This window comes from Camelus ferus, chromosome 20, assembly GCF_009834535.1.
Source record: "Camelus ferus isolate YT-003-E chromosome 20, BCGSAC_Cfer_1.0, whole genome shotgun sequence".
Classification (NCBI taxonomy): Eukaryota; Metazoa; Chordata; class Mammalia; order Artiodactyla; family Camelidae; genus Camelus; species Camelus ferus.
Genome location: NC_045715.1, coordinates 2,727,969 through 2,736,434, shown reverse-complemented (window position 1 = coordinate 2,736,434; position 8,466 = coordinate 2,727,969). Strand labels below are relative to the sequence as shown.

General features: G+C 48.7%; 1 long non-coding RNA gene across 1 annotated transcript; it reads right to left on the bottom strand.

Annotated features, from left to right (window-relative positions):
* Nucleotides 1–2,611: 2,611 nt before the first annotated feature.
* On the bottom strand, nucleotides 2,612–5,222 carry LOC116658161. The gene is made up of 3 exons (XR_004313346.1): nucleotides 4,965–5,222; nucleotides 4,619–4,822; nucleotides 2,612–4,147 (listed from the first exon to the last, which is right to left on the bottom strand). It is a non-coding gene; the product is annotated as an uncharacterized LOC116658161 (long non-coding RNA).
* Nucleotides 5,223–8,466: the final 3,244 nt, after the last annotated feature.

Below are 8,466 nucleotides of genomic sequence, written 5' to 3'. Positions count from 1 at the left end.
TTAAATAGTGCAAGCTATTCATTAAGTGAGAAAAAGTGAAAATGTGCCTTACAAATTATGATCGTCATTAACATTGCATTAGAAATACTTTATGGCATCCTTTGATTTCATAGTGTCTGAAATAAGATGCTGAAGTTAAAACAACTTTTGGCTAACATCATGTGGAAATAATTTTTAAAAGTTTTTCGAGGGAGTTTTTCAGAAGCTGTATCACATGAAAGGGGTGCATGAGTCGAAACTGGGGAAATGGCGCCTCTGCCAACTTGATCATCAGAATGCCGCAGAGATGCTTCCGGCTCCTCGCCCGCCCCCAGGACCAGGACTCAGAGTCTTGAAGAGATCCTGAGGCACTTCTGTTTTTAATAAGCACCTAGGTGATTCGGGTGATGCACCTGGTGGGGGAAGCACCCAGCTTGGCGGAAAGCAGGTCCCCGAGGCAAAAAGAAGGCAGCAAAGCAAGTGTCAGCTGGCAGAGCCACGACTCGGGGGAAGGAGGTCAGATGTGAGTGTGGGCCCGCCCCGGAAGATCTGAGAGGCTGGACGTGAGCGCGGGCCTGCCCCGGGAGTTTTGAGAAAGCCACCATGAAGGCAGGAAGACACTGAAGGGCTAGACCCAGGACTGGGTGAGTATTGAAGCTGCACATTGATGCAACCCTGCAGGCCCGGTTACAGCTCCGTCTCTCACCATGTGACCCAGGGACAGTCACCTGCCTCTACTTCCTCATCTGTATAACAAGGATACACACACCCACATAAAAACCGCCTCCAAGGATCGTGGTAAAGGTGGAAAGAAATCATCTGGGCAAAGCATTTGGCCCCAGAGCAGCTAAACCTAAGGACCCGAAAAAATGGGAGTGACCTTCAAGAGTGATTTTGATTCTGCCTTTGACCTTACTCCACGAAATTATTATCACATTTTTTGCAACTTTAACTTGGACGGTTTATTCACCAGTCGCAACAATCCAGGCTCCCACGCCGTTTCCCTCAGTCAGCACTTCAATAATTCAGCCCTGTCTCCAAGCCTGGGAAATGATTCTCCTCTGGGGCGATCAAGTCAGAGCATCTTGGTGAAGAGGGGTCAACAGTGCTGTGGTTTGAACGTAGTCCCTGCAAGGGTCCCCAGGTGAAGACGGATGCTCCAGGGGAAGGGGGTTTAGGTGACCAGCCTCCACTGAGTTAGCACGGACGCTGGGCCGGGGGTGAAGGGGCCGCTCATGCTGAGACCTTTGATTATTCTCCCCACAAAGCATTCCTTCATTTAACGTCTTTCAGAGACGAAAATGTAATTGTTAGCTAGGCTTACAAATCGGAGGTGCAGTTCTAAAACCCAGAGAATAACTCACTGGAAGCACCCAGGCTGGTAATGAGATTAGAGGCTCAACGCTCAGACATCACACAGAATCAGATGCATATTCAGGAAGCTGGAGATGGGGTCCCATGCGGACCAGAAATACATTATGCAAATACAGTGCCTGTGTATTGGGGAGGTGATGAAAAATAGAAAGAAAGCCATCTCGAGGCCTTTTGTTTCTTAAAGAAAAGCTGTAACGGGTTCAGAGCTGTCCCCTGGAGAGGACGGCCCCTCTCCTGGCCCCTGGCTGGCTCCACAGAAAGTGGTCGGTGGCTCTGGGGAGGCACAGGCGGAAGCCCCCCGCCTGGGTCTGAAGATGCAAATGAACCACACACTAGGGTGAAAAGGAGGGGAAAGAATGAAACAATTATTTTTGTCCTTACCCTTGTAGTTCGCATGGCTACTCCCCATCTACTGTGACAGCGGGCTGTTCTCCTGTCTCTGCCTTCCTTTCAGACACGACGCTCTTAGCTACTAGTAATTATTAGCGTGTTTCTGCAAAGGTCCTTACAGCAAACGTTTACCAAGCGGTGATCATTCTTTTCATCAGAAGAATGAGATTGGAAGTTTGGGATATTCCTGTTCATAAAGTTACGTATCCATAACTTCTCTCCTTTTTTCCCCCGGGCCACCTAAATCCTGGACAAGAAATGTGTATGTGAATTTTATAAAGCAAATGGGAGACACTGGCTGTGACAAATTTAATGTGCTATTTTAAATTTCCTAGAGACTTCCAAAACGGGGCCTCTTGAAATGTCAGTCTATAAATGAACTCATGACCACCGAGAAAGGTCCCTTAAAGTGGGGGAGAAAATTGATGCAGAAGTGAATGGTCTGATGTCTGGGTATATAGGAAAAACCCAAGCCTTATCTCCAGGTAGCGTTCTCCAGGAGGTGTAGACAGCACAGGCCACCTACTAAACATGAAACAGGGTCGCCTCGATCACAGTCAGGAATGCCACACTCCTGCTTACAGTCTGCTACAAGTTTCTTCTGCTTTGAAATGAAACCGTGGTGGCATTAAAAATTGATATGTGGGCTTATCAGAGGTACCAGGTGATGGGCTTCTGAAATGTCATCCTTCCTCTGTCCTCTTCTTCACGAGCCAGCAATTCCTGATCTCTCGGGATAGCAAATCTAAATGTAAAAAACATAAATGAAAACCCTAACCACCTGGTTATTTCTCAGTGTTACCGAGTCCAAACTCATTCTGCTCACCGCATGACAGGCCAATAAATGGGGAGACGAGGTGTTGGGGGCAAGGCAATAATGACTTTATTTGGAAAGCATGCAGACTGAGAAGATGGGGGAGTAACGTCCTGGAGAACTATCTTGTCCAAGTCAGGATTCAGGCTCCTTTTATACTAAAAAGGGGAGGGGGTGGGGTTGGTTGTTGCAAACTTCTTGGTGTCAGGAATCCTTTGTTCTTGCAGCTGTGCACGTGGGTCAGGTCATTGGTGTTCCTGTAAACCTCCAACAAAACAAATGTTATTTTTTATTCTGCAACTTTTTATCTCTACGTGAATGGGGAAAGTATTACACCCTCACAGATCAGAGCCTGGAGAACGGGCTCTCCTGTACATTTCAAGACTCTAGGCAGCGGTGTTTTACAAAAGGTACAGAACCAGCGTGACTAAGCCCAGGAAACAGAGCCCAGGGTTTGAGCCAAAGGAACAGACATAATATGGAGTCAGATTTGTTCTTCCTGTTTCATTAAGGTCCAGAGAGATTGTTTATCTTTTATGAAGAAGCAGCCGAAGGTATAGACGGATTCCTGCTCATCGTGGTGCTGCCCTCACTAGATTTACCACCTGCAATAAAAACGTGTTGAATGAGTGAAGGAGGGAGTGATGAACTGACGGACATATGACAAAGAGAGACTTTCCTAGGGAGAGAAAGTTCATGTTAGCTGAATATTAAAAAAATAAATAAATTGGAGGGGTGACAAATATTTATTTCACATGTTAAAAAATTAACGGGTTCATTGGGTAGGTAAGTCATAGGTTTTGAACCTGGGTTTATAATCAGTGAGCTGAGAAACAAAAAACAAAACAAACCTTCTCTTGAGGTCACCAGTCAAGTCACAGAGGCTTTTAGGAGTTTCATTTCCTTAGGAAGTGCGCTCATTCATAACACGTTGTCATAGAAATTTTTTTTTAAGTGCTTTCCGGCCATTTTGTTGTTCCACTGAAGACTCCGGGAGACCACCAAGCACCGGACTCAGAGGAGGCAGAAAAGTGCCCTCCCACTGCCTCCCTCCTGCCCGCTGGTCCCAGATGAAAGAATGCTGGACCAGTTCTTTGACTGATGAGTTCCTGGAAGTGGCCTTTGTTTGAAAACAGACTGTTCCTCCCAGCTGGGAGCCAATTCAGAGGAGAAGTTCAGCTATGGAGGACTGAGCCTCGCGGTGGGAGGAGGCGGGCGGCACAGGGTGGATAGGACGGGGTGCCCGACGTGGGCTGATTTAGGACATGTGTAGATATTTTCACCCACGTTATCAAAACGCTTTTCATTCTGTATGTGTATGTAACAGTTAAACGGTGTCACAAAGGGGCTGAATAGCACCCCGAGGCCTGTTTGGTTTGCTGTGGGCCCATGGCTGAAGCAGGGCAGTCCCAGATCCCGCGTCATTTCCCCAGGACGGCCCTCCTTCCTCGTTTCTTAAGCCTCTTGAGGTGAACTGAACAGAGAGGGGAACGGGAGAGCAAGGTAATTTGGAAATGCCGGGTTTCTGCCCAACATCCTTACCTGTCAGTTTCCTTCTTTTACCCCGCATTTTGGAAGCCACTTCAGACCCTTTTTGGAAGGAAACAGTTACCCTAAGTCACACAACCATCTGTGTGTGTTTGTCTTCTAGGAAGAATTGCATTGTTTTCTAATGTGGGACTTAAAATTGTTGGGATTAATTGGAAAACAGCTCCCTCAATGCGATCTTTTCTCAATTTGAAGGATCCTGACTACACGTCAAAACCTGTTTCCCTGCCAGCGACCAAAAGCAGCAAAATTAATCACCAGGAGCTACTATCATTGAAGACTAGACAGTGCTTAACAACAGGAGGGTGTGGTCACGGGTGTGGAGATCACGCACTCCTTGGCCGCGTTCCCGGGGCAGGCCCACCCTGCCTCCCGGGTGGACCAGCTCTCTGGGGGAGATGGCCTTTAAGTCAAACTGCCTTGCGTCAGGGGCCGAGGAGGGGCAGCTGCCTTGGGTGGAGTCTGTCTTTCAGATGCATTCCCCCAGCAAACCCAAACAACCACCTCACTTACTGTCCAGGATCCGCTGACGGTGAACTTGGAGGAGTTCTAGGAGTATAATCAATGTCAAAGGAGGTGCCGGTCTGCTGAACTTGAAGTAGGTCATTAACAAACAGCAAAGCCTGACGGAGCAGTCTGCAATGGCTTGACTTCTAAACTGCAGCTCAACCCAGAGCTGGCTTCCAGACCAGCACGAGTTTTCTAGAATATGCATATCTGGGGAGTGGGGGGTGGAGAGAAATCCCCTCAGGCCTGAGCTTTCCCTGCACACACGTCTTCTCGCTCAGAGAGGGTGGATAAAATCATCGTAAGCAATTTAAACAGTTTGAAATAAGGAGGAAGCAAACATTCCACGTACCCTCAGCTCCTATTCAATCACTGGTCTGAATCGGGTATTTTCAGAGAGCAGTGTTTTCTCCATCTCTTTAAAACTTTATTTACTTACTTTTTCAATCTTATGACTTCTGCTCTGGGCCAATGGAAGCCAGGTCATTTTGAATGTTTGATTTAAGGAGCCCTTGGGAAAAGAAACTTCAGCTATTTCCCTGTCTGGAAGACTGTCAGAGCAATTCATCATAACAACTCTTACAAATGTACTTACTTCTATAAAAGTCAACTCCTTGAGCCAAGATGTGGGCATTTGTTCCGTTGCCCTGAGCTTTTTTCTGGTTTCAGTTCACTGAGCCCTTTGTGCCTGGGCAGAATTTAAGCCCCAGTGGTGAGGCAGTCACAGTTACGGGGCAACGGGTAGCAGAAATTTGACAATTGGTTGAAATACTTGGGATGTGTAGACAACCGAGTTAAGTCACTTGGGCTGCTCCTTGGAAGTCAATATCCAGGTCAACCAGAGAGAAGGAGAGAGGCTAAAATTAGAGGCTTTATTCATACAGCGTTGCCTGCACTGAACATATCTGCGAATGAAAATATAATGAGTCACAAAAGTCGAAAAGGAAACCGGGATGTCATTATTTGCTGTAAAGGAACGGTCATCTGGGACTCTTGGCCAGTAGAAGACACCTTCCAACATTATCTTGATGAACATTTTCCCACATTTTCTTAGACTAACCGTCAAGAAGAACTAGAATGACTGTGTCAAGAAGACAAGGAGAAGTAAACAAGGGTTCTCCATCCCAGAAGGATGCTGTTGAGATTAAAAAAAAAAACCAGCCACAGAGGGTCAGGAGGAAGAGTTCTTGCCTTGGAAAGAGGGGAATAGAAAGGGCCTGTCACTGGGGGCGTGTGGGGACCGTGCTGCAGGGTGCTCTGGGAGGTGGGGGAAGGGAGTGGGGACAGGGAGGGCACGTGGCAGCGGCACACGTGGCCATGCAGAAGTCAAGGAATGGCCGGCGGTGTGGAGCTGGCCTGAGGGACCTGCTGGGCGTGTCCGAAGAGGGCTGGATTGAGGGTGGCGGGTGGGAGCAGGGCCGGGGGCTGGAGTGATGGTCGGGCGACGCATGCAGCAGGTCCTGCGTCTTGGAGGCCAGGCTGCGGTTCTGGAATTTAACTCTGAGGTGAGAATCCATTGGAGGAATGCCATTTGCAAACCACATTTAGTAACCGAGTGAGGTTCTGTCACCTGCATAACTGGGCACCGCCTTTCTCTGCTCCTTCTTCTCCTATATTTCCCCTGGCCTTCAATTCCAATTTATGTACTTTGTATTGTATATATATTTTTGGCAAGTCATCTTAAATTTTTTGTGGAATCAACTAAGACATACCTATGTCTCTGTATCACTCCATCTACGCAGGAAGTATTTTAAAATTTTACAGCTTCTTTTGGGCTTATATTGCTGGTTCATATGAGCAGCTATGTTAGCTCAGAACCAGTAAGAACAAAAATCAGGCATTGAACTTTATTTCTGCCCGGAATATAAGGAAAGGCGGAGCCCTTGCAGTGACGACGACTCCTTACTTAATGCAGCCCTGCACAGAGGCCTGAAGTTTGTCCTGATGAAACAGTCTGCGTACAAACGTTATAGTCAGGAGCTATGTCCCAAGTGACAGTGCTGATGCCCAAATAATTCAGTCGTGATCTTTCAACTTTCTTTAGTTTTTCCACGCAGTTTCCCCAAACTTGCTCACTAGCTCTGCTCTTGGCAGCCCGTAGAATGGCAGCTTGAATGAACGTGTCAGCAAGCTGGCAGCGTGAGGACAATGCTTAGCTTCAAGCCAAACACTAATCGTGTTAAATCATATATTCGTGCATCCAAGCCACTGGGGAGAGTGGAGTGGGTGTGGGGAAGAGACACATGAAGCTTCGTTTGTCCACAGGCTGTTTGCTGAATGACCTCGCCCAAGTTATGTATTTGTTTTAAGAATATTTACTGAATGTCGGTAAGTGAAAAGTGTAAAACTCCAGCAACCCTTCTCAACGGGAATGTTTAATGCTGTGATTAGTGCTGATAGTAGTCATAAACAGCCTTGGGTTTTCCCCGATTTTTTTTAGCATCATGTTAAAAATGGCGACTTAAGTTTGCGCAGACACCTGAGCTGCACGTAAGGGGGAAAGCTGTTACCCAGGCCTTAAGTAATAAAATTCCATCCTCGGAAAAGGGGCATCGTGAAACAGTGTCCAGGTTGGCAGGAACAGGCAGAGATGAAGGAATGGGGTTCAGACTCCTTGGGAGTAACAGTCTCAGTGGTACCTGTAGCCCCACCTTCTTTGTAGTCAGGAAACGGGGACACTGGGACACAGCCAGCTCAGCACCTGCAGTGACAGAGGAGAGGTGGCCGCACAGGTGGTACAAGGAGGAACCCGCTGCCATGAAGCCTCAGTTCCCTTTGAATTACTGCAGTGACTCTCGCTTATTGCAGTCAACTTGGGAAACAGGAAAAGTGCACAAAAGAAAGTAACAGTCTGTAACCCCCTTCCTGAGAGACAATCACGATGGACCCCTTTTACGATGGTTCGATGCCTGGGATTTGGGTCTTCGGGAAAATCTGAGTTGATGATAGACTGTGAACCTTCCCAAATGGACACAGAGGGATGGCATCGCTCTGGTGGGAGGAACAGTGGTGGCTCTGGGCTCAGCCGTTCGTTTCCTTCACTCGTTTCATTGGTTTGACAGCTGTTTAGTGAGCCAGGCACGGTGCTAGGTGCCGGGGATAAAAGCACAAAGGAGGCAGTTACAGCCTGTCCTCAGGGAGGCGGCATTCCAGCCAGGAAAACCTGATTAACACTTAGTTACAGTTACGGACAGATGCAGACACTCAGAGAGGGTACACCGCCCAGACCCGCTTTGTCTGGTTGAGGTGAGAGTCAGCCTTGCTACTAGAATGACCTGCAGAAGATGAGCCCTGGGACCTCCTGGGGACTTGTCAGAAGTGCAAGTTCCCCACCCAGCCCACCGAACCAGGGTCTGCTTTTTAACAGGCTCCCAGGGGATTCCCAGGCCCACTGGGATGTGGGAATCCGGGGCCCCAGGGAGGTGGCGAAGTGGGGAGGCCCGCCAGGCCTGGGAGCCCGACATCCACCATCCGCTGTGGGTGATGCTTTGAGCCGGTAAAGGAAGCCGCATGCCGGGACCGCGTTCAGGTGAGGCTGGTGGGATCCGCAGGGAGACCTGGGCTTGGGGCGCATCAGCCCCACCTGGAGCCCCAGTTTCCTCACCTGCAGGGGCCGTTATTCTGCCTGCCCCATCCCGGAGGGCTGTCATGAGGGTCAGACCAATCTATGTGTCTAAAACGTCCACAGCAGCCCCATTGTGGCTGCTCGTCTGGAGGGGAACAGAGAAGGGCTGAGTTTACAGGGGTGCTCACCCAGCCACCTGACCGTGTCCTAGAGCAGCCGGTGAGGCAAAACCCAAAGCAGACTGTGGGGCTCCTGTGACTGGTTTACAAAACTCACCCCAAGGCCAGGC